Source organism: Aquila chrysaetos, chromosome 1 (genome assembly GCF_900496995.4).
Source record: "Aquila chrysaetos chrysaetos chromosome 1, bAquChr1.4, whole genome shotgun sequence".
Taxonomy (NCBI): Eukaryota; Metazoa; Chordata; class Aves; order Accipitriformes; family Accipitridae; genus Aquila; species Aquila chrysaetos.
In genome coordinates, this window is record NC_044004.1 from 81305557 (window position 1) to 81331272 (window position 25716).

General features: G+C 39.3%; 1 long non-coding RNA gene across 2 annotated transcripts; it reads left to right on the top strand.

Moving 5' to 3' along the window:
• Window positions 1-6473: 6473 nt before the first annotated feature.
• LOC115340579 lies at window positions 6474-24998 on the top strand. 2 transcript variants are annotated; one of them, XR_005932031.1, is made up of 6 exons: window positions 6474-6576; window positions 14586-14719; window positions 17010-17211; window positions 18287-18408; window positions 19894-20122; window positions 24672-24998. It is a non-coding gene; the product is annotated as an uncharacterized LOC115340579 (long non-coding RNA). The 2 variants fall into 2 exon arrangements; XR_003923100.2 differs by having other exon boundaries at window positions 19894-24998.
• The last annotated feature ends 718 nt before the right edge of the window (window positions 24999-25716 follow it).

The window sequence follows — 25716 nt, forward strand, 5'->3', positions numbered from 1 at the left end:
CTGTACTTTGAGATTTAGAGAAGTTACTCTCTTTCTGGTTACAGACCTTGTTACTTCAGGGGCAAGCCAGCATGAAGAATGAATGAATGCACGTGAATGAGCAAAGACAAGGCATGTAATCAAGTCATCATAATGAATTTGTGATTTTTATTTGAATGTGTTTATATATATATAATTTTAGAATTTATTTATATAATAGTGTTCATATACACTTTGATGTATACATATACATATATATATATATATATATATAAAAAAAAATTGTGCTTTTATATCCATATGTGTCCCCACACAGAATGATCTAAACTGAGGTCATGTGGTGAGGGATTTGGGTTTTGTTCATTTGTTTGGCAGACTGTGCTTTGCTGAGATATGATCAGCCTCTCTATGCACCACTGGAACGATAAATATAAAAGACTTTAAGAAACCAAGTTCTTACATATTCAGAACCAAACCCCTTGGTGATAGAAGTTGACATAGCTGCCTTTAAGTCGATTTAATACTTGCTTAAATCAGTGGAAGGAAAGTGAATTACATTACATGAGGATCTGGGATTTATAATGTGATTTTTTTAATTATTATTAACAGTGTATCCAACCTTACAAAACAAACTTTTTTGTTCCCTGAGTTTCATGTTTATGTATGTCACCAAAATGAATAGAAGATATGTTCTTATGTTTTCCTCAAGTCAAATTTCCTTAGTAAATTTTAAATCTTCAGAACATATCATTCATCCTTTTTTGTTTTACCACTCAGGATACTGTTAGCAGCATTCACAGCAACACTGCACTGGTAACAAACATTGAGTCCTGCCAAACCCGATGATGCAGAAATCGTGAATCAGGTTCTCATAAAGCATAGGATTAGCTCTAAACCTGAGTTTTCGGGGAAAAAAAAACCAAACCCAACCCACAACAGAACTCATATCTTTTCATTTACCCTCTGCTTTCTAGCACATTTTAAGCTTTGCCCCAACCCGTAAACACTGACAAAACACTTAACACCACAACTCTTACCCAATCGTATGCCAACTGCTATAAACGTAATTCTCCACTTTCAACAAGAACAGTACATAGTCCATTCAGGCCATTCGTTTCACATAGGTTAGAGTTATTTTATTCAATCCTCTTGTTTTTGTCTGCTTTCAGTTTAATGGAAAAGCATACCCTTTTTTTGGTCACAGACCTACGCTATACAAGGTGATCAAATGAAATGGTTGTTCAGGGCTTGTTTTTGCCCTGTTGCCTTTCATCCCTGTCAGTAAGATGCTGCGAGCACCATGCACAGAATACATGAATTTTAAAGAGAGAAAGCCTTGCAGTGGTTGCAGAAGGCTGAGTTCAAGCAAGGATAAGAAAGTAAACTGTAACCTGAATTCCTCTTAGTGAGGGGCCTCATTTGTTTTCTGATTCCTATGCGAAGTCATTAAGTTTTGCTGTGAGGGGAATGGTACTCAATGCAGTTTTGAGGAAGACATTTATGGCTCCATCCCCGGAGGGCTGACATGCAGGCTAAGCATCTGCTAGCATCAGCTAAATATGCAGGGGAGAATACAAGTATTTGGAGGAGCATGAGGATAAGCTTTGGCTGAGGCAGCTGAGAAAAATGAAAAATTGCTGCCGTTATTTAAATTACTTAAACAAATTTTAAATCTTTTCCTGTCCTTTTCCATCAAGGTAGCAAAGAAGGAATTCAGATTCCACTAATGGGAAGTTTTGGAACAGAAATGAACAGAAGATATTGCCATGGTTTGCTCAAAAATAAGACAGAACATTTTCATTACTCCTGAAGGACATTTACGGAGAACAGGCAAAAGGTGGGTGCATTTGAAGTGACAATAGTTTTGCTACCAAAATGAGAACGTACACTAAAATCTCCAACACTAACTGTAAGAATAAAACAAACATTTTCCTTGTTCTTTGAACAGCAAATTCATACAGCTTTTTGTATCAGCAAATACAGCAGAAAAGGCAGATGAATAATCTATTCAGTTTCTCATCTCTCCAGGGAATGTCAGGTACTCCTTGAATCTTGTGGCTCATAGCGTAGCAATAATGTGCATTTTTCAGATAGGAGTTTTCTATCATTTTCTTCTTCTTTCTGTCTACACAGAATTTTTTTTGTGACAGCAAGATATATGCATTAAGATGTCTTCCACTCTATAATCAATTACATAGTTATTATGGTTTTTATCATAATCAATTACTTTGCTTCCCAGTAAAATACATGGTTACTTTCAAGGTCAAGGCAATTTATAAATGCCCAATATTTAACAGTTACTCAATATATATTCAAGTAAAATTCAAGAGAGATCTTGATAAAGACTTAAAATTGTGAAGTTTGTTATAAAGATTTCATGACGGATAACAATTTCATTTAGAAGAAACACACATGTAACCTTATCATCTAGTTGGAGCAAGTCTTATCAGAGACATTCAGAGAATAAAATGGACTCTATTGTCAGTCACTGTATAGATGCTGTTGACTCCAGCTGAACACGGTGTATTGCTCCTTGCATGTATTCAGAATAAAACACAGATATCAAAACAAAGGTTGTGGTGAAGGTTGTAGCAACAGGAAACATCTTTTTAAGTTTCAGCCCTTTAGAAGTATCACCCATGTCCACATCAAACAGGGCTTAGTCTGAGCTAAATTTCACCAACTCTGTGGTGTCTGCTACAAACTGCACTTTTCAAGTGTGTTTTCCATAGGATACCTTGTGTCATCAGCGGTGTAATAATCTAGTAGAGACAGACAATGGATGAAAATGTATGTATCCATTTGTATAGATGTAATAGAAGTACTAATTATCTCTTACATGATGCAGTGTTTTATAGTAGGTAATGTTCCTAGGCTATACATAAAATTCTGGATTATGAAGTGTATCCCATAGACTTTTTTTCAGCTGTTTATCTCATCTTCCTAGAACAGAACACTTTGCTACAAGGAAATTGTAGCAATAGCAATTCCTTGCTAAGAAAAAATATAAACACAATTTTTACAATGTAGCTTAATTTTCATGATTAAAATCTTAAAGCATAACTTACCAATTCTATTTTGACATCACTACATCTTAAAGACAAAAGCCGATGAACTCTTTATAAAGTAGTAAACAGTTTGTCAATTTTGAATTGGATTTCAGAGTATGAAATGTTGACCAAAATAGGAGAAAAAATTGCAATTAACTATAGAACTGGTCAGGTTTTAAATGCTGATTAAAACCAAATATGTTTAAAATCTGAAGCATGTGTCCAGCTCTCCCCTCTTCTCACTTTTCCCCTGCTAGCTCAAATGGTAATTTTGGAAGAAGAGGAAATAAAATTTCTCTTCACCGTCTGGTATCTGACATTTGAAAAAAGCCATTGTTTGACCAGTAATGAGAGAGTTAGCAGCATTTGGGCTATAAATCATTACCCTCTAATTTGCAAAGATAGTACATTTTTAAAGGTAAAACAGATAATGCCCTGTGTAGAAATGGCCACATCACCCAAGATACAGAGCCTCGTCCAAGCATTAAAATACCAAACAGATGGAGGAAACCTTTCAAGGGAATATACATAGGGGGAAAAAATTCCTGTGAAATGTAAGGAAAGAAAACTCTGCCAAGCTCAACAGGTCTGTAGAAAGTGTTAATGAGCCAAGGATTATCTTTCTCAAAACTAAATGAAAGACACAACTATGAAGAAAGATGTTCTCCTAACACAAACATCTAATCAGGAAATAGCATCTACCAACATGGGATTATCCCCAAAAGATGAAATTGGAAAGGATTTCCCATGCTAGTTACATCAACTTTCTAAGGATCAAGTTTAGACAAAATATCCCAAAGCTGACTTGACAACTTCACAGAATAAGGAAAAAATAAAAAACAAAAACAGATGTTCTGTGTTACGGGAGACTTCATATTAATGAATCATATGCATTATATAAGCAAAGGACAAAAAAAAAAAAAAAGGACCATTTGAAGGTCATGAACTAGATCACTGTTGTGCTAGGCATTGTGAAAACACGGAGTATGAGACAGGTCCTGCCTCAAAGAGTTTAAGCTGTAAATAGAAATTGGGTGGGGAAGGTAATAGAAGGCCAAGTCAAGGAGAACGGTGATGTAGCAGTAAAACCGATGGGTGTTCGGGCTTATTTCCTCTGCTTCAGGGCAGTTTACCTGGGAAGGGATTATGGGATGCAATGGAAGGGAAATGAGAAAGGAAGACCGGGACCGCGCGCAGAGGACTGATGAGAAAGGGCCGTGGGAATCGCAAAGCAAGGCAGAAGGAAAGAGCTGACCTTCCCGAGACGGCGAGGGTTCAGTCAGGGCTAGAGAAAGTTTGCCGATTGTCCAGAGCCCTGGCTTTTCGGGCGTGCGGCTGCGCCTGGGGCTGGGGCCTCTGCCTGGCTTCAGGCTCAGGCTCTCCCAGGGGATGCGTGATGATGAGGAGGGAACGTACTAGCTGGGTCTTACCTGTGGTGTTAATTCAACGATGGTTATAGGGATTTGTGGTGCTATGATACGTCAGAAGATGATGGTTAGGTGGATGGACAGATGAAGATATATATAGTCTTTTTTTTACCAGAAATAGAAAAGGTAGATCTCATTGACTGCAGTAGAATGGGATTTCAACAAATGTGAACAGCATTTGGATAAGAAATCTGTGAATAATTTTTGTTGCTGTTTCTGCATACTGTTTCATTTGCTCCTAAGAGATTATTAATGTGCCTCAACATTGTCGAAGAGTACAGGCTCTGAAGGTTACTCTTTGAAGCCTGTGAAGGTCTGCTCTAAATCCACACTTTGCACACACCTAAGGCACACATGAATGCGTCTTGGTATTCTCGCCTGGTCTACTGTGGGGGTACAAGCATACCCTCTTGTATTATTAGATTAGCAGATCACTAATTGTCAGCACCTTATAAAGAGACTTCCACAATGAAGAAACATTTGCGTTACACAGCCCACAGGAATTTCTACATATGTAAGAGTGAAACGGGCACCCTGAACATAAGAAGTGACTGTGTCATTCTGTTACTGAACATGAGATACAGCTTGTACACTGCGTAAGTGAAAATGGAATATGTTTCTTCTTCAGACATTCAAAGCGAATAGAGTGGGAGGGGGGAATAAACAGATCTTTGCCCTTAGGGCTGTGTTAAGAAGGTACCAGCACTCAGTGACTGACAGAGAAAATGGCTCTACAAGTGAGAGTCCATTCTTCACGACAGTCACCTCATCCTCCTTGTTTGATAAAACGCTCTGTAAAGGATTAGTTTTAGCTGTTTGGCTCTGGGCAGAGAAAATGTAGTGCGTAAGCTGTGTAAAGTCATAAACTGTTCAGAGAGGAGCTGTGCTTTGCTTAATCACAATATCTTAACTGTCTTGTGCTCTGAAAGAATAATTTTCTGCTTTTTTTTTTTTTTTTACGTTCTGCCTTGGCTGTGGCTCTCCTCTTTCTGTACTTCCTACAGTTTTTATTTGCTTGCTCATGGGGGAAAAGCAATAGGTAAGAAAAGACTAATTGAGGCAAGATTAATGCAGTTCCACTGAGAATAAGGAAAAGATTTATTCTCTCCCTCCCTTCCACAGATGTCTTGTTAGGGACTCAGCCTCGCCTAACATATGTACCTTTATTCATTTACTTCCTTTTCGTCCTCTGGGAGAAGCCTATCTCGTGTAATTTATTGACTTGGCTGCCTTGTTTATATCCATGTTAATAGTAAGATGTATTGAACGCTCACATATTAGTCTTATTCTCAGATGCGAGTGAAGGGGGTTTATCTATGTTGAAAAATATGTACATTTGGCTTGCCACAACTAGGAGTTACCGTAAAGAAAATGTTGAAATTGGAGCCTCTGAGCTGGCAAGAAATGTAAAGGTTTGAAAGAGTGGGATCCAGCAGAATTGCTGAAATAAAGCATCAAGTTCAGAAGAAATGGGCAGCCTTGTGATCCTGCTCTATGATTTTCTTTTAGCTGACTCTCACCTTGGGCTGACAACTTCAGCTAATGCCGGCAAACATTAGCAAGTGGTGGAGGAAGGAAATATTTATTTTAAATAACTGTTTGATGAAAGGCTGTGAGAGGAGACGAGGAGAACATAGGAGTCCAATTGAATTTATATATAATTGATTCAGGCAAGAGGATGGAGCTTGGGCCAAGCACTGCGTGGGTTGCTTTCTTGCTAACCTTGTACTCGAGACTCCGGTATATCGGAAGATCCTTTACAGTTCTTTCTGGAAAGGACAGCTTTGAAGGTCACCCAGTGGCATCACTGTAAAATCTTACTCTGTCCAAGGGACAGACCCTTACATCAAGCAAGAAAAGGAGTGTCTTTACTCATTGGCAGGTTCAAAAACCTGCCATTGGCATTAATAACCTCGAAACAGGCACTGGGCCTTTTTACCAGACAGACGTATTTACCGAAATCGTCTGTATTTTTCTATATTCAAAATGACATTTTCATTTTCACTTTTCAGAAGAGGAAGGCTGCTGTTCTTTGCTTTCTAATATACAACCTACCCCTGATATTTCACAACTTCTCACCTTGCTGATCATGTAACTCCTGGAAACAAAGTGCTTTTGGGGTGGTGTGAGTGCTAATTCCTGTTACTGCTTGCCAAACTGGTCTGAAACTGCCATGGACAGCGTAGGGACCAAGAGCACATTTTAAAAGCTTTCAGTGTTTCAACTCTGCTTGCCATATACATATTTTTGTGCCCTTTGCTCCCCTTCCTTTAAAGTGCAAGTTTTCACTTCTATTCACTGCTATCACTGTCTCCTCCTTCTGTTACGTGGGTTAGCCTGTGCTTGGGAACAAAGAGTATGCTGTTTAAAGGAGCACCCTGACTTCCAGGGAAATGAAAATAGAAATACTTATCTCGCTTTATTGTGACTTTTGTTTCTTTCAAAGCCAGGCTACTTTTTAACCTGCAGTTTTCTTTTTCAGCCCAAGCTTGTGGTTTTGGGGGCACCTACTAGAAGTTTTTCTATTAAGTTCTCAATTGTCTGTCACTTTCTTCAGTTTAATTCTTTTTTCTCACACCTCATTTTGCATAAAATTGTTTTTGGCTTGTAAAACTGTCTCATAAACAGCAACTAAAATGTACCATTATTCAGTGTTGGAAATGGCTTTTTGAGTTTGGGGACTGCTCTCTAATTTGTAGAAATCCTAAGGCTGTTTCAGTAGTAGAGGCCTGAGGCTGCTGTCAAACTATAGATAGGTACTTACTCCTCCGCGTAGTGCTCAAGGATGTTCTTGTAGCAGAAACTAATGATGATTTCCTCTTTGTGCTTCAGTTTGTAGAGTTTTGTTCAGGACGGTAAGTGTCCAGTTTGTTGTCATCTCAGGACATGATTACCTACAATTTTTATAGGGTACTGATCTCACTTCCCTTTTACCTACTTGGTTCTGCCTCCAACCAGTGATTTAACAGTTCACTTGTAAAGGACAAAAAAAACCAAACAACCCCCCCGAACCCCACCAGATGCAAGTGATAGTAGCTAAAATGGATGCATGCTAACTAATGCAAAATTCCAATTGTTTTTAGTGATCCGCTGCAATAGATTTAAAGTACATCTTCACTTTTGCTAAGTAACTCCTTGGTATTTTTCTTGTCATCTTGACCTCTGCTAAGTGATTTTTGCTATCTCTTTCCTGTTCCTACTTTTCCATTCTGTCTTGGCTTAAGGGTCTCCTTACCAGTGTACCCTTGGTTCACCATAACATGAGAACTATCCAAGACACCTTAAAACTTTTCACACAGCCAATGGTGCACTTACGGATTTTCTCTTTTCCTGTGGGACAGGGAGGATTTTTAATAGGATCCTTTACATATTCTTTTCTTCCATGTTGTTCTGAGCTGTCTGAAATTTTACTGGGTAATTACAAGGCCATAAATGCCAATGCGCACTATTATCGACACAGATTTGCCTGTTAGTTCCAGAAACGTAACACTCCTGTACACCAGCCACGTGTCCCTGTTCAAGGAAGACTGTTCGTACTCCTGCTGGTTTATATTTTACTGCAGAATCTAAAATTAATCTCAGTTCATTGTAAGACATGCTAAACTCTCTCAGGTTGGGATGCTCAGCAGTCCATGGTTGCACATTATAAATCTGCACTCCACTCCTCCAGGTCAGCCTTCTGAGATACTTTTTGCACAGCCCAAAACCAAGTCAAGAAAGCAAACTTCCCCTGTGCATCTCTTCATTCCCTTCAAAACTCCTATTAGTCAGTCTGTTTGCTACAGACTAATTTTCTATCATTTGTTTGATTCCCTATATGAGCACACTGATCACATTTAATACCTTTTGGGGAAAGCAAATGAGATGGTAATTTGGGAGTTATTTCTGAACAATGATGTTCATTTTAAATAAGTAAATTCTGCTGCTGCAAGGAATTAGCGATTGTTTTCAGCTCATGAATAATCAGTAGTATTTGAAAATGATTTCCACTGATCCATCTCCAAATAAAAAAGTGGCATTTCTCCTCTCAATCTGAGATGAATGCAGAGAATTTAGCTTAATCTTTCCTAAACCATCCAACCTCCAAAACTAATAGTCGCAATCAGGCAGTTGGCAGGTCACAAATACTGGCCCTGGGGGGGTTGTCATGACTGTGAGTAAGCAATTTTACTGCTCGACAGATCACCAAGAGGCGTTTTAACCTTAGCAATTATTTTTCTCAAGGTCAATGACATCATGAAAGGAGCCAGAAATGTATTTCTTTGGACAATTATAAGCAGAGATTGTTCTTGACCTTGATATTTATAGGGTCCCAACCATCCAGAGGCTTGCAGCGAGAGGTTATATGGGTCTCCAGAGCAACCCTGCCAAAAGTTCGGAAAAGTTCCAAAATAGCAGTAATCCGTGATTTCATTGTGCATGGCTAATTGTTTTTCCTGAAAGAAAATCTCACGTGTTTGGCAGGTACCTTTGTAACAAAGAGATAGCAAGGGTTGTAAATCCCTGAACAGCTATTATTGCACAATCAAACTTTGTAACTCATTTATATCTCCCCTGGAAATACAGTAATACGCTGCTAAAGTCAGAAAAAAATGGGATTTGGGGCCTTGGTATTTCATTACAAGCTGTACAGCAGAAACTTGAGACTATTTTTAAGAAATGATCGGTTAGGAAATAGATCAGTATGATATATATCAGTGTATATGTATGTAATATATATACAGTGAACTGGTCTACTAGTTCACTAAACGGAAAAAACCACTATGTAGTTTGGTTTTTTTTAAACAAAATGGGGGATGGAAACACAACTGTTTCCCACAGAAACAATTTTTTCTGTCTATCACTGTTCATGAGTGAAAGCAGAAGACAGGTAAGAGGAAAAACTTTGATGAGTCAAAAATCTGGTCTACTCTGCTCTGCTCTGCTCTACTCATGCCACAGTCCAAACTCTCTTTTCTTCCATGGAGAAGGGGGAGTCTCCTCTTTGGGACTTTTGGATTGAATCTTGGCTGTCTCTAGTTGGATGTCTGAGAATCTAGGTTCCATCATCACTTGGAAACAACTATGTGGAGATTGGCTTGGCTTTATTTTATTCAGGTGATGGTTATATGGGATTTGTGGTACTAAGATTTATCAGAATAGATACAAATATAAATATGGGTTTCTATTTTAAGCAGAAATAGAGAAGGGCTGGTGAGATGTCCCCCCCCCAATCATAATTATAATGAGATTTAGACATGTAATTATAAGTAATGCATAGAATTTGGCTTTACCGTATTTGAGAAAGAGAAAATAAAATCTGAACAGCTGCTAGGGGAAGATTCGAGGATGAGAGAGAAAAGGAAAACCTATCTTCTGATCAGAGACTAAAAACAAAGATGGAAAGAGGATGCAATTGCACTCTCGACACATAAGTGGTATTAACAGCATTTGGGGACAAGCTTAATGGAAATTAAAGGACAACACTGGAACAGAACAAATGGCTCCAAGCTGAAAATGGATATGTATAGGCTGGATATTAAGCAAAGTTTTCTAACTGTTAATGTTGTATTGGCATGGAGTAGAATTTTAATCTGATTAGCAGAGGGAGATGAGAGGTGAAGCCTGGCCATATTATTAAAGGCTAAAATGGCCCAGAAGCATCCTTCTAGTCTTATACATTTAATTCCTGTGTGTGGCATGCTAGATCAAAGACAAGGCCTGTAGGCCCACTTCCCTGCAAAGGAATCAGATAAGAAAAATCGGAAAGAAAACCAAGTAGCTCATAAATTTCTTGCTGAGATTTCCTGTTGCCTCAAATGTTGTCCTGCACATTGCAATTTCGTAGGTTCAATCTATTCTGTTCATTTTTATGAATTTGATCAAAAAGAAACAAACTAGCAAATACTCAGTTAAGCAAGAGTATTTCTAAATTAATTAAAGATGGGACAGTGAGCAAATACAGACTGTTGTTGATGTCATGAAATAGAAACACACTTGTTCTAGACACTTTTCTCTCATCAGCCTGTTTCCTGTTCACTCTCTCAGAGGCCATTAATTTGGTAGCATTATAACTCATCTTATGCATTTGTGCATTTTAGGCGGCAAGCAATCTTTTTGTTTTAGGCCGCTATAGATTATCTTAATCAATTTATTCATGTTTTTTCAGTGTAAAATTTCTTACAGATAATCCTCCCCCCCCCCCCAGTATCTTTAAAAAACCCTATCAAGAATACTTGGATGTTCCTTTACTGAGAAAACTTATCTAAATATAAAACTCATAAGCTGAAAATAGTCCTTTATACAAATATATAATGATCTTATAAACATGTTTTCTGTACAGCAGTACCCTCAGTGTTTCTTCAATTATTTAATATTTTTTCTCAAGAAAGACTAAACCTTTTCCTGGCTCAATAGGAAATACAGTCCAGTTTTTTTACACTGTTTTTTTAATTTTTAAAAATATTTTTCTTTATTTTTAGTTTTTTATGTTTAGTTTTTAACTAAAAATGTTGGCCACAAGCTTAACATGCCAATCATCTCTTGGCTTTGGATCTGTTGCAGGGGTTATCTGTTTCCTACATGATTATCCTTGCAGATTGTATACCTTCGAATTGCATATCAACTGGATTATTTTCTCTGATCCAGGATTTCCTACAGGAGCCCATTCATTCCCTACCGCTATCTTTCGAAATGAGCTCTTTCAGTTTTAATGATGACCAGGTAGTTTTCAAGCTCTCAGCAGATAACCTCTCCAGAAGGCTTGGCTGGAAAGCCAGCAATTAATCACAGGCAGGACTGAACCCAGGCTCCCCTAAAAAGCCAGCTTCTGGGCGATAAACTCATTACCTGCTGGCAACATTTAAATTCTCTGGTCGCAGCTATTAAAGCCAGAAGAGATCAATAGATCACCATGCCTGTCTCCCTCCATAAAACAGACCATTACGTTTCATGCAGTCACCTCTGAACTAAACCTAGCAACTCAGATACGATGAAAATACCTTTGAGAAGAGCAGCCGGTGTTGTCTTAGGAACATCAAAAGATAAACATCTGGATCTTGAGCAGTTTGCCTCCTGTTTAATCATTAGGAACACTGGGAGCTTCTTGTACCTTGAATCTCCCTGGTTTGTGTTATTCCATTCACTAGCTTACTGTAACCTAAATTTTCAAATTGATTAAAAATTTGCACTGACGAGCAGTATCTATAATGCCCGTAATGTCAACTGTGGCATTTGCTTATAAATAATTTGTGTAAAAGCATATGCCTTCCCTCTATAGAGACACAGGAGATAATTCCCTTACGAGTGGTTCACTTATTAAACATATTCATCCACCTTAAAAAAAAAAGTCTGAAAGGCAAAGCAAATGTGCTGTACTGGGAGAAATATTAGGGACTGATATTCAACCCTACCTGTTAAGAACAACACACTATGAGAAAGTGTCTGTCTCAGCTGAAGCCCTCTCCTTCTTATTATTGTCTTTTTCACATCAGAAACTTGTAATGTTTCTGTGAACTTCCCCAAATGTATGTAATTGGTAAAGCCAGCGCCATTACTGATACTTGGTGGTTTTAATTTGGTTTTTTTTTTTTTTTGCTTTGAAAAGAAATGAGTAAACCTTGAAAATGACTGCAGGGAGGGCAGAGAGCTGCATAGAACTCTTTTGCTTTAATCATCTAGAAAATATCTTTTCCTCAAGTCAGAGGTTTCAAGGTCAAATAGGTGTCTTATTATTTTTCAGCTGAGACTGGGAAGGTGATAAAAGAAACGATACAAGTAGAGTCCCATCTCCACATCCTAAAGTAAAGAAGCAATCTTACACGATGGAGGAGCTTATTCTTTTACAGATGATGGGTGGGTTTATTCATAAGCTGTTGTTGTTCATACTTCCAGAGATGGTAAATTATAAATGCAGATGAGGGCTGTACTTCAACGCTCCAGAAGCAGCCTTTCTAAACCCTTTGGCAGGGCTGTTGAACTAAACACAAAGCTTTTATCTCTCAGAATCTCTTGGGGCATATTAATCCTTCACTTGTAGGTTTGCCAGATGAAATGCAGCTTGAATGGTTTGGTATTTTTTTAATTGTGTCTGAAATACTATCGGTGCTATATACAAAGCAGATAAAGCCAGCGTCAAGGCACCCAAAAGCTTACGTGATGCCTCTCTCATTTGCAAGATAGCCAGCTGGCCTGCTGCTGCTGCTGAGGGAAGTGATGGTCGAGGCTGAGGAACAGCCCATCACTTGCAGCTCCCACTAACAAGCCCATTAGTGACGGCTGGCAAAGACGACCGCTGTGCAATAAGAAATTAGTTTGTCTAGGAGGGCAAGCCAGACAATTCTATGCATATACATGAAGGCTACTGTGGGCTACTAGTGTGTTTTACCAAATTGGCAGCTATAACAGTGGCCGAAGTTACCTTCGTATCAAGAATTCAGTAAACTATCGAATGAACTATTTGTGAGTGCTTTGAATGGGTTCCGTTAAAGAGACATCTTCCAAGACACAATATAGCTCTCTGTGAATGGGAAAATTTCACATTATCCCCTCGCTCTCTTCCCATCCCCTCTTGACTATTTATATATGCAATATATAATCTGTACTGTTATAAAAGTCAGCTGTGCATGTGGTTTGGGGACGGCACTGGACTAGGCTCTGTGCTCCGATGCCTGCATGGCTTTTCCTTCTGCCGCTGTGAGAGACAAAACACGGGGCTGGACGGGCTGATGGTTTGATGCAGCAGGGCATTTCTTATGCTCTTACGCTAGTTTGATCCTACAAATCCTTACTTATAAAGCAATCTTCTCTCATATAAGTAGCTTTGAGCACTCCAACAATATACGATTCTTTATCTGAGAGCATCAGATCCCCATTTTCTATAAAACAAAATGGGTCACAGTCATTTTTCTGTAAGTCTTTCACTCGACAGATCTACGCCAAAGGTGAATCTGGTTCGCTGGGTTTAAGTGGGAAGCCTGCTTTTCTATGCCAAGTACTTTGCCAGCCATTTTTAAAGCTTATCATGCCCAGGTATTCAACACAAAAATGACACTCATTTTTTCAGCAAAATGGGAGAATAGCGGCCTAATTTAATGCAATCCCTGCAATGTCTCTTTTGAAACTCAGACAGGATTCAGAGTTGTTCCGACTGTTCCAGTTCTGAATGGCTTACCGAGTTTTGAAAATCCGTTATTCAAATCTTCCTTTGCTTTTAATTTAGGTTTATCCCCCTTTTTACATGAAATTTGTCAAAACCAAGGCAATATCTTTTAAAGCCTTTTCAGAAAGAAAACTTGACCGCTGTTTTCTACCTGTCGGGAAGACAGAAATCTAACAGTGGGCAAAAAGTCAGGCACTGGAGCAGCATTTAGTTCTGTTCTGTGAGCAGTCAGAGAAGTAACTTTGTGCCACGAGGAAGCTTTATCTCCGTTAGATACCGAAAGATAGCATTCCATTAATGGCAATATCAGATTTTCAGCTTGCCATTTGTACATTTGTTCATTTTCACACATTGGAGTAGTTGTACCTTCAGTGTGAAAGTACAAAAAGTGCTGTAATCTCATCTTCAGCCCAACATTTTTTTCTCCACTTTCCCACCAGCAACCCAAAAGAGCCATAACTTGCTTCATGCAGAGTTAGCCATAAATGTGAAAGGTGAAGAGGCCACATCTTCACCGTCGTTGTACACAAGTCACTTGGGACTCTTGCATATTCTGCAGGTATATAAATGTGTAACAAAGGCCCAAATATATCATGATTCTCATTGAAATGGATGATTCGTATGTGAACGTACAAAATTAATATATTGTTGTGATTGGAAGAAAAATACAAGAAAAATATTATTGTGCGGAACACTGGAGATTATGTAGAGACATAAAAAAAGAGTTCACATTACACATTTTCATATTTCAGTTTTACCTTTTACATTGACTATTAACTTTAAATAGTTTACAGTAAGAGAGAGGAAAGCAGTAACATGGATAGTAGGAAGAAATGAAATGACAGACCAAAGAAAAAACGTTGTTAGTGATTTACACTGTATGGTTCAATATGCCCATGAAAGAATGTGCATGTTCTTTTTGTATTTTAACTAACTCATGTAGGTGACTCTGGAAATCTCTCTCTTTTTTTCTTTTTTTCTTTTCCCCAGGGAGGACACATATCTGTAGGTCAAATAAAGAGGGTCTGAAGAACAACTACAACAACAAGGAAGCAATGCAGAAACAGAAACCTGAATCAATATTCAGTCAAGACCATTAATTATGCAACTCATTTTGTACTGATGTAAGTAAATCCTTAATTCTGAAGCAACTTGTGCCTAGGGAAAAGGAGTGGAAGAGACTGTCATGTCCCCATAGAGAGCAGCTGATGGGGAGCATGATCCAGGGAAGAGATGGAGAGCATGAGAGGTACAATACCTCAAACAGCCTGAAATTCAGGAGCAAGATACACCAAGGAGAGGAGAATGTGGACCTCAGGAGAAGAAATTATTTTAGAAGCACGTATATATCTGAATTTGACCCAAAGGAAATTTCTGTGATGAAGAGTGGGAGGTTCTCATCAGGCCATGGAAAAATGTCTTCACAAATTCATTACTTCCATGTTGGAATTCAGGAACAGAGGAAGGTAAGATCAAACTAGCTCACATGTTGCAACTCTTATAGTAGCTTTTTTTAAAAAAAAAAAAAAAAATCATATCTGATCTCTCCTTTAGAAAAAAAAAAAGTCTCGTACAGAAAGTTACAAAAAGTTCTGGATCAGATTCTGTGGTCAGCAGCTCAAGTGGCTTAATATGATCAAAACTCCAGTCGAGCTTTTTTGAAAGATAATTCGGATTCCTCTGTGTATGTGTCTGTGCTCGAGTGGTGGCAGCGTGACAAACGTCCAACCAGCCATAGCTGACGTTATGAAGCAGCTGGAATGGAGGACAATGACAACGAACTTTGGGGTAGAGCTCCAGCTGAACCACAGTTAAACATCACCATCACTGCAGAGTTAATTACGTCAGTCAACGTAAACATGCAACATTATACCAAATTATAGATACTGTTCCAAAGAAAAAGACTTCAGAGAGCTCCTGGCTTCAGACTACCTTGGTGTGAGCTCTGTCTCTCGTAGCCTTTTGTATGAGATGCACATAAGATATCTACGGACATACGAGGCTTGCAACAGCAGTCCACCGGGTCTGAACATCTCCTCTGAGCCCGGAAAGGCAAACAGCATTTGAACAGGCAGCAGCCTGGCAACTAATAAACAGCACATTACTCTGCGTCTCATAAATCTCCATGAAGTTCATTTATTCTCTTCTGAGAATGAATAACTAATGTGAAGCCTCTTCTTGCCAGTTATTGTAGCACTACACAAAGCGATTTAGATGTGGAAGCTGCTATTAATAGCAGCAAACAAGCTACTAATTGGATGGTTATGTAATGGCATTGTTATGAAACCTAGTTTGGGTTTGACACCTCCTGTTTTCTAAAAACAACATTAAAAACCCCAAACAAATCCATGGTTAGCAGTACGTAACATGAAACAAAGACTAAATAATTACCAATCTTTCAAAACTCAAATAGGATTAAAAAGGGGGGAAAAAAAATCAATTCATTTATCTGAATTCTAGCAGAAACGAGCTGGAAGTGAATCACTCAACAGATCTGCTGTTCAAAGGGATACTTTAAAGTAAGGTTCTTTAATACCTGCCCTGCAAATACTGACAAAAAATTCAAAGTGGCCTGTTTCTGTGCCTTGTGAAATCTCAGAAAGTTTTTTTCATTTAAAAAATGGGCTTTGAATGAATACAAACAGAATATATTTTAAGGAGAAAGAACGAGCAGAAAGTATCTGTGTGACACACACTGATACAAATCATGTACTAGGGTTAGGCACGGATCTCTACTTTTGTAAATGACAATACAGATGCACCTACACAGTTTGACATTTTTTAAGTAACTTTTAAAAAAAAAAAGAGAGAAACAAATGGGGATGACATTTTGTTCCCTGCCATACAGAAGGAGAGAAAATTGCACTCCATTAGGAGAGAAGCTTTTATCTGGGGTGGCCCTTTGTGCAGTGCCTCTATTCTTAACGCTGGGCATCAGTAACGCAATGTACAGCACCAGGAACTTCTCCTGATGAAATCCAACTACTGCCTAATAGTTGTGAGGTTATTTTCCTTTTGATACATCAAATGCAGCAGCAAACAGAGCCTATAAGAAGAAGGATCCCTCCAGAGGTTTGTAGTTACATGTATATAATAATATTTAAAGGGATGAAAATTCTTGGTCAAGACTGCACAGCTCTAATGCCTCTTGGTTTAATCTTTGACCATGAAATTACCTCTCAACATGCACAGTGCCAGCAATTATTGTTTGATCAGTGTTATCTATAACCTTTTGTTGCTGATGTTAAATCAAGGCTGTCACTCCAGAACTGCGTCCTTAATGAAGGAGCCCGGGATTCTCACACAAGCAATCGAATGGAACACTTCAGCTGTCTATCTACAAACACACATCCTCATGTCTGTGCAGAGAAATACATAAAGTTGCTTCCAACTGAGTCACCTCTTAAATTTCAGGAAGCTACGAGAGCGGTAGCAGCAGCGTAGGAGGAAAGCAGGGTGCGGTGGCAGCATCATGACCTGTACATAAAGGAATTTAGCCCCTGACACAGAGAGCGGGTATAGCAGCGTGCAGGAGCCAGGCACAGCCTACGTATACACAGCTATAGGCACCTCATCACATGGATTGCCTCTGTCATCTGCAGCAGTTTTGCAACTGGTAGGATATTTTGGGTTATGCTCTTTTATATTGCTTTTCATCTGGCAACAGATACTATACTCAGCCATGCTGACTCCATGTTATTTTCCGCTCCTTGTCGTTTTACATTGTCTAGGTGATGATAAAAACCCTGATTTATCCAGCACAGTGTGCTAGGAAGGGTTTATATCAATAAAAGAAAACTCTACTTCAGTTCCTTCATTGTTAAAGCACCCAGAGGAAGCAGCCAAAGGGCTTATAGAGATTTGATGCACAGCGTCCCAGCACCACAGTAATTATAGCAAGCGTGCCTAAAAAGTGGTGATAACTTAGGATTCAGCAACTGTTGAAAGGAACAAGACATTATAGAAACCAAGCAGGAATTTGGGTGGTCCAGATGTCTTCCACATGTATCCAGTTAATTATCAAGAACTAGAAATCTCTTATCCATTATATGTGTGTGTGTACATATATATCAGTATGCATATATATATATATACACACACATATAAAAATATACATACACACATCTCTCCAGACTATTAACTTCATTAGAGTATTTTGGAACCACAGTGTGGCAAATAATACCAAAATATTCTCCTAAAATAAAGTACCAGCATGCTTTCCTACTCCTACGCATCACATGAAATGAGTTTTCTCTTAAACACATCTTTTCACTAGTAGTATAATTTGTCTGTATTGTTACTGCTCTTCCGTAACGTCATTTGGGTGGGAAGGAAGAGGGATATAGCAGCTCCTCTGAGTAGTAACGCTATTTTGTATTTCTGTAGTGGTAGTATGGAAGGGTTCCAATAGGATACAAACTTACTTTGTCACCCATTTCACTGTAGGGCAGACTTCATCAGACCTACAAAGTTCATTCACAGTCCTCTGATTATCCTCAGTTTATACTAGTATAAATCTATACTTTTACAATACTTCAAAAACTTTTAAAATACTTCAAATACTGTCTAAATCTTTAAGTGCTGTTTACATTTTAAATACCTTATAAATATTTGAAAGTTACCTTGAAATGATGTTTAAATATGGGAAATTTTTTCCTATGTCTGATGTCACTTTTTTTCCTCTGTAATAGTGTTTTTTCCGCCCTTTGCATTGCCTACCTGCAGTGATGGTACATCTAGCTACAGTCTGCTCTATGTATATACTGCAGATCACTGTCTTTCCCAGGGTACAGCAACCCAAGCTTCCTTGTTGGTGAGTGCATTGAATTATTGTCTGCCTATTGTCTATTAATAACTGTTACCATTTCCTGCTGGGTTTATATATACTTCATTTCATGTGTCGGTCGTATTTTAATTGATTTCTGGCATTTTATGCTGATGGCCAAAATTCATGAGAGAAGTGAATGGACCAGTAATTTCCAATGATAATTTTGCAGTCAGACTACTCGTTTGCATGGAGAAGTCGTTTGTTTGTGACACCACTTTGATACAGAGTGCTAAAAATCCAAACTGTTCCTGGGCCTTCTGGTATTGTCGTTCAAAGGAAGAAACACTTAGCTAGGTCGTGACTACAGCATGACTAAGGCTGGGACAGAAAAGCCTTCCAGGGTGATTAAGCTATTTAGGTGCTCTTTTCTCCTTTGTGGTACTTAGCCGTGGAAGGTGGAATCACAGAGGAAAAAAATATGAGCTGAAGGAAAGATGGTTTTCCAATGGAGAAACTGAGAAGCTACTTCTCTGCAGGATATCATCCAGGAAATACCAGTTTTTGTTTTCCTCTGGATTTTACCAGTCTTTTTTTTTTTTTTTTTTTTTCCATAAATGGAAAGACCTCCCTGCAATTCTGAATCAGAAAGATTCTCTAGACAGAAGTCAGGATGGGGAAGGAGCTTACCTATAGCTTGTGTCAACTGGAGGAGATGGTGTTGAATATTCACATATTGTAAGTGAGGGTAAAAACCAGACTGTACACGAGTAATTCCCGTTGATCTTAAACTACCAAGCTCCTGCAGTACAGACTGTGGCTATCATTGCACTTCTGGTACTGTTTTGTCCCAATAACCAGTACTCTGAGGTGTGGTAAGATGTATTCAGGAAAAAAAAGTAGAGAAAAAAAAAGATAGCCGATTAGTTCTGGTGATTAATGTGTTAAATCCGTATTTACAGACAAAATAACTAGTAAAGGTATACATAAAGCATACGTGAAAACATTGCGTATGTCCAATCATTACTCGAGGTATGAATCACACTATATTTCATAATAATTACTAGAAAAATATTTACTTGAGCCAAAGCTTAGATATAATTAAGGAGATTAATCTAATTCAGCAGGTTTCTGTGCCCAGTATTGGCTATCAATTTTGCTTGAAATAAAAATGATAGTACCACATCCATCATATTTCACAGTTCAAAGAGAAAAACTGGTGCTCCACGTGTGAAAAATTCCTTCTGATTATTTATACAAGTTACTTAGTGCTAACACATTGAAAGGAAGATAGCGCTGTAAAGCTGACAAAAACCCAGGCTGAGCTGAAGTTCCTTCCTGTAACAGGGTATTTCTGAAAGCTGTTTGCAACAACTTTGTTTGCTAGAATCTCCAACCCAAGGGGTGCCCATCCCACCCAAACCTGGTGAGCCACAGCCTCTGAGCTTCTCAGATGGTGCTCCGCGGGTACGTATGCGCCCTGGCATAGTAGCTGTCGGGGCCAGTTATTTATTATTTGCTCTTTCCAAACAGGTGTCTAATAAAGCTGCCTATTAATTCCGATTGCACCGGAGGCTCACGTATGGCGTTGCCTTCTGTCTAAGGTCACCCTTCGTCTCGCTCCCTTCGGCGAAGGGCCGCTGCATGGGAACTGCTGGTGTCCCTCTAAGGACGGACTGTACTCGGATGGCTGTAAGGGAAAGGCCTGCCTTCTTCCTTCACTCCTTCTGTAAGCTATCCATGCTGCTTCTGAATTGCAAAGGTGAGCAGAAAAAAATATTGAAATTGCTGATTTTGCCTTACCTGGAAATGCTCTCATTTGGTCAAGTGTTCCACTGTGAAATGACTCTCTTCATTTCGAGCAAGGGGATGGTGAATGGCTAGGCTGGAGAAGATACTTGCCCTCAACTGACCCACACGTAAGCAAGAAGCAAACACTTTGCACTTCAATGTATATGTGGAGACAACATAGGCAGAGAACTGACAGGCTCGTCTTTAATTTGCTCAATAACCAGAGAACGGTACATATTGTTACAGTAGCCTTTTGTGCCATAAAAGCAGGGAGAACAAATACCATGTTACATGTAACTGAAACACAGTGGTCACATTCACAGCTGTGCCCTTCCCAAAATCTTTTGCGCTACAACAGTGAGCATTCTGTGGAGCTCGAGATAACACAGTAAAGGAAATGTTGGGAAGTGCTGGCACTCTTACAAAAGATAAAAACAAAAAGAAAAGGGGGTTTCTTGCATTACCAATTGACATTTTGCAAAGTAACTCCTCTTGAAAAGGAAACCGAAACTTCTGTTATTCAAATAGTTTTGTCCCGGTGAACTGATTCAGACAATTTGCACTTAATTCAAGGAATCATTTTTACTTGATATTTTTTTGGCCAGTAAATAAGAATATATTTGTTGCTCTGAGTATTCTGAAGTATGCTGAGTACAACATGTGAAGACCTAAGAAATGGCATTCTGACAAAGTTAAATTAGTCTACAGGCTAGCTGTTCGGACGTTGTACGTACCTTTATTCTTATTTCCTTTCATTTTTCTCTTATTGTTAGCACTCCCTGCTGTCCAGGTCACGAAACCAGTTACTGCATTTCTCCTCTCCTCATACCTAAAGCCTCCACAAGTCTTACAACTGTGTTTTTCTCAAAAGTCAGCCTTCTTCCTAGTCAGCACTCTCTCAACACTAGCCTATGCACTGGTTCTTTCAAGATCTTCCCCTTTTCTGACCAAATCTTTTCTCCCCTCTTCGGTTCCATCTGTCCAAACTATTGCCATCAATACATTTCTCTTTTCTCACCACTCCAAGAATGTTCCTGTACTTCTAAAATCTCAACATTGACTCATTTCCCCCATAAAATGGAAGCCTGCCTCTTTTCTCAGCTCTGATTAACTCCATTACTGCTTAGTTCTGACCTCACCTTCTCTTGGAAAGCCTTTTCGTCTCCAGTGCTGGGAATGCCTGTGTATGGGAAGCAGGGGACACTGTTATTGATTTACTTCTTTAACTTTCTTCATCAAAAGGATGCTCTGAGTCTAAAACGCATGGTAGATGAAATTCCTTCGAGTCACCTCCCTCATTTGTTTGAGGAAATGCCTGAAAATACTTAGAAAACAATCACCAAAAAGCGTTTAGAACAAAGATTCAGCACAACTTAAAAGATTGCGTGCGGTTTCTACCAAATGAATGGAGCTGTCTTGAACTTCTGTTATATATCCTTGAGTTTCAGTCCCTGGTTAGACCAGCCGAGGGTTTGCTCCTCGTTGTGATTAACTGGCCACAATATCCAGCAGGCTTTGGGCTGATTTAGGAAAAACTGAAGCACATCGTATTATTCCCATTCCTTTTCATTGCCTCTTCCTGTTCCAGTTCTTATGGGAGCTGTGGTACCGGATTCATAAGAGCAGCATGTAGTCACGTGGGTTTGTAGCATTTTGGAGTTGCCTGCATTCTCCGATGCCTTTATGGAGCTTGCTTAATGCAAGGGGAGCACAGCAGAGGAGCGAATGCAGACTCCTGTGCTTTCGACTTCGTTTGTAGACCGGTGAGCTCCTATGGAGTATGTCAGCTGAGATCATAGTTAATTCATAATCTTGACGATATTGAGGTTGTCATAGCCAGCCTTTCCAGATGCATATATTTCTCTTGAATTTATATGACAAGGTAACACTAAAATCAGACCTCTTACCACACCAGAGAAATGCATGTATTTCTCAGAGTCTATCACCACTGAACCAAAAGTAACAAACCTCTGGGAACTCTGGAAGGGGATATATTTATCCTTTCTGAGTCATCCAGTCACACAGGGCTCAAGGCTGGTGCTAAAACTTCCAGAAACATTTGGAAAGCAACCACAGAAATCAATCAAACAAACAAAACCCTGGAAAATAGGTAAGAGGAAGCTAGAGAAGCACATCGGAGCCAGCACTCACTCTTCAGAACATCCCTTCTCTGCTCCTTCAGCTTCTGCCACACATGCCGCCTCCTCCAGCACACCACCTCCAACATTGCTGGGTTTTTTGCTCACACTTTGGAGGCCTGATGCCTCCTGAAACTCTGCAAGTGAGGTTGCAATGACCCTAAAGCTGTCTCTCAATTAAATGATTGATCTGCTTATATTTGTCAATACTAGTTCAGCTGAAGGAGTTCAACTGCTCCTACGTGTGAAATCAGCATTGTCAGGAACAGATATATACCCTTGTACAGACCAGATTTCATGAGCAATTTTCCAAAAGTAACTTGAGTTTCTGGGGTCTGATCAGGTGAGCTGTGTTGTTTCTCTTCCTTTACCTTTCCCTGGAAGGAGCTCTGTCAACATGATGTATCTCCCTGGCATCCTACCTACGGCTGACCCTTCTATGTGGGAGATCTCTTTCTCATTCGTCCTCAAAGGAGAGTGGGGAGGAATTTAATGAGGTCTGGGTCTGTATGAGCTTCAGAGAAATTTGTAACAGTTATGTCTGTATTTGTCACTCCTGTGTTTCAGACCAGAGCAGTTTTTTGTTAATGTTGGCAACTCTGAACAAAGAAAGTCTTAAAGTTATTAAATGTAAACTATGTTAGCCAGCTGATGGGGAGGAAAATCCAGACCACTTTAGTGGCGTCTCAGAATCATTCAATTTTAATTCTCAAAATTAACATCAGAGATATTTTTGCTGTCTGGAAAATTTTCACCATTTAATTTCTTTTTTTGTGCTTATCTGTGCCTCACTGTACTGTCTAACTGCAACATAACTGTGGATGTGTGTGTGCACACCCCGATATATAGTTATTGACAGCATTTGGGATGTCAGCTCCTGGATGTTGTATGTAGCAAATACGGATAAGCAGTTTACAGCCTAGTGGGGTCTTAGAGAATTTGGTCTGGGGGCTCTTGTGGCTCTAGTGCCCAGAAGAAAAGTGCAGTCTGGAAAAATCTTTTCTGTCTCCCTCTACAAAATGACTTTGGAGGTTCAGCAGTAATCTTGGCAGACTGTAAGCTGGCCTGTCTGCTTAAGAATATTTACAGCTCAACTTGTCCAAGCTGTTCTCTTTACCACATCCACCAGGTGATCTACTGAAAGCAAGGGAAAGAATCCCATTAACTTGAGTAGCTGCTGGGATAAGTCTTTATTCAACTCAGACGGGAAGGGTGATTTGCCTACAGATAAATATAACTGATGACAAAACCAACAATAATCCAGCTGGTCAATGGCTCAATTTTGAGAAGGAGAAGTACTCCCTTCCCTTTTTTAAAAATATATTGTAACTATGTGGTAATGCTCCTAAATGTTACAGTTTATAATACATTTACTGAAGGATTCTGGACACTTTCAGTTAATCACTGGTCCTTCCTTAGTTAGATCTGAGCATTCAAAATGTTATTGCTTAGAGCAGTGGTGTTTGCTGACTTTGTCACTGAATTCCTGAATTTGGCATCCCATTGACATTGTTTCAGTCATTAACTGCTTAAGATAGCAACCTTCTGCATGCTTTTCTGTGTTCTGCTCTTCCTTCTCACCTTCCAGTCCTTGCCCCATTGACTAATCCCTTCATGGCTTGAAGTATCCTTTTTTTTAATAATACCTATCATTCAAATCCATGTCATGCAAGTCAGTGGCAAAAGGTGTAATTCTTGGAGCGTTGCTGACTCTGCTACTTACTTGTAAGAAGAGCTGTGTAAATAATGTAATATTTTGTTTGCTAGGAATTCATAAAAAATTACTCAGCTCAAAATTAAAGTGCATTAAAAAGAAATCACTCTCTTCAAAAGCATTATTTTAAAGGAACATTCTTAATTAAAAATACCTTCCAATAAAAAAGAAGAAAAATGTATTATTTAAAATTCTGAGATGAAACTTATATCCTATTACAGCATTTCTGTTTCCTTTCCAACGCAAACAAATTAAACCAGCTCAGTTTTGCTAAGCCTGTATTTTTGTCCTTGCCACACACACACGCACACAAAGATTAAAAAAATCCCCCCGCATTAATTTTTCACCTAGTTCTCCCTGTAGTGCTTCTAGAGGTAGGAGTTAAGTGGCCAGCAATGCCTCCTAGTCTGTCAGGAGTAATGCTTTTTTAGGCCAGAGAGAAGTTCTGGTCTCCTGCATACCAAGAGCGTGACAGAATCACTGAGCTATCAAATGAGTTATTCTGCCAACATCTTTCTGGTTCACTGAAGAGTAAATTAATCCTACGTAAGAGTGCTCCAGCAGGAGAATAAGAGCAAGCACACACACTGCCATAGTCAGGTAGTAAGGTGCTTGCCAGGAGTGTAAATAATGGATAAATAATTAATTTTCTTTGGGGAACCTTCAAGGATCTACTTCTCTGAGTGCTTACGCACACATGGTGGAACAACTGCAGCAAGGAACTGAGCAGGAGAGCTTCTCCATGGAAAGAAAACAAGCCCTGGGGCAGGTTGCTCAGCAGCTGCACCGCAGCTCTTTACGACTCACTGGAGACCTGGGATGTCTGGGACTGGCACCAGTTTCTGGAGTCAGCGCCGATCAGAAGGTGTCTGGGAGGGAGCTGCTGCAGCAGAAGACATGAGGACACATCTTAGGCCACCGTCATCACCTGGAAATGATAGGCTACAGCGACTGAGTCTCTGGCACGCCGACCAGGGGATGTTACCAGCGCTTCTGCCCCCCCGCTTTATTTAGGAAAGTTGAACAGCGCCAGTGAGAAAACAAAAGGGATACACAACATACGGTGCAACAGATAATTCTGTACTGACCTGAAATCTGTTGCCTCCAGTTCAAACTATTACAATGAACTGCAAACCCATATATTGTCTTCTGTGTGATTTCTCACAGTTGATCCTTTTTTTATCCTGTTCTTACATCTTGTTTCCACATACCTGTTTGACCTTTTAAATGATTAACCTCTCTCCATTTTCCTGCTGTCTTCAGATACTCATTTTTCTATCCACTTTCACATCAATTATTTTTGTTTCTGACCCTAACAACTGTTTTACTTTCTTTCAATTTCCCTTTACTTACTCCTTTTTCTTAGGAAAAGTTTTCTGCCTTTGCTCCCTGTCCTCTTCATTTGTTATGTTTCTGTGATTCTCCATTCCTGCTATAAAACTCATTTACTCTGTCTCTCTTCTCATCTCTCACTACACAAGCCATGTAACTCCATCAGCCACAGGTCCATTGGTCGAATTTCTCTTCTCCATCTGCTGTCTAACACCTCTCCCTTCCTCTCGCTCCCACACAGCACTCTCTCTTCCTTTTTTGTTCCTAGTTTGACACCTCTCCTAGGACTTGTCCATTGTACTCCTGCCCACCGCCCTCCCTGCTGATCGTGCTAGTAGAAATGTTTAGCTTTGGTGCTTTTTTCCACAGATCTCAGCTTCC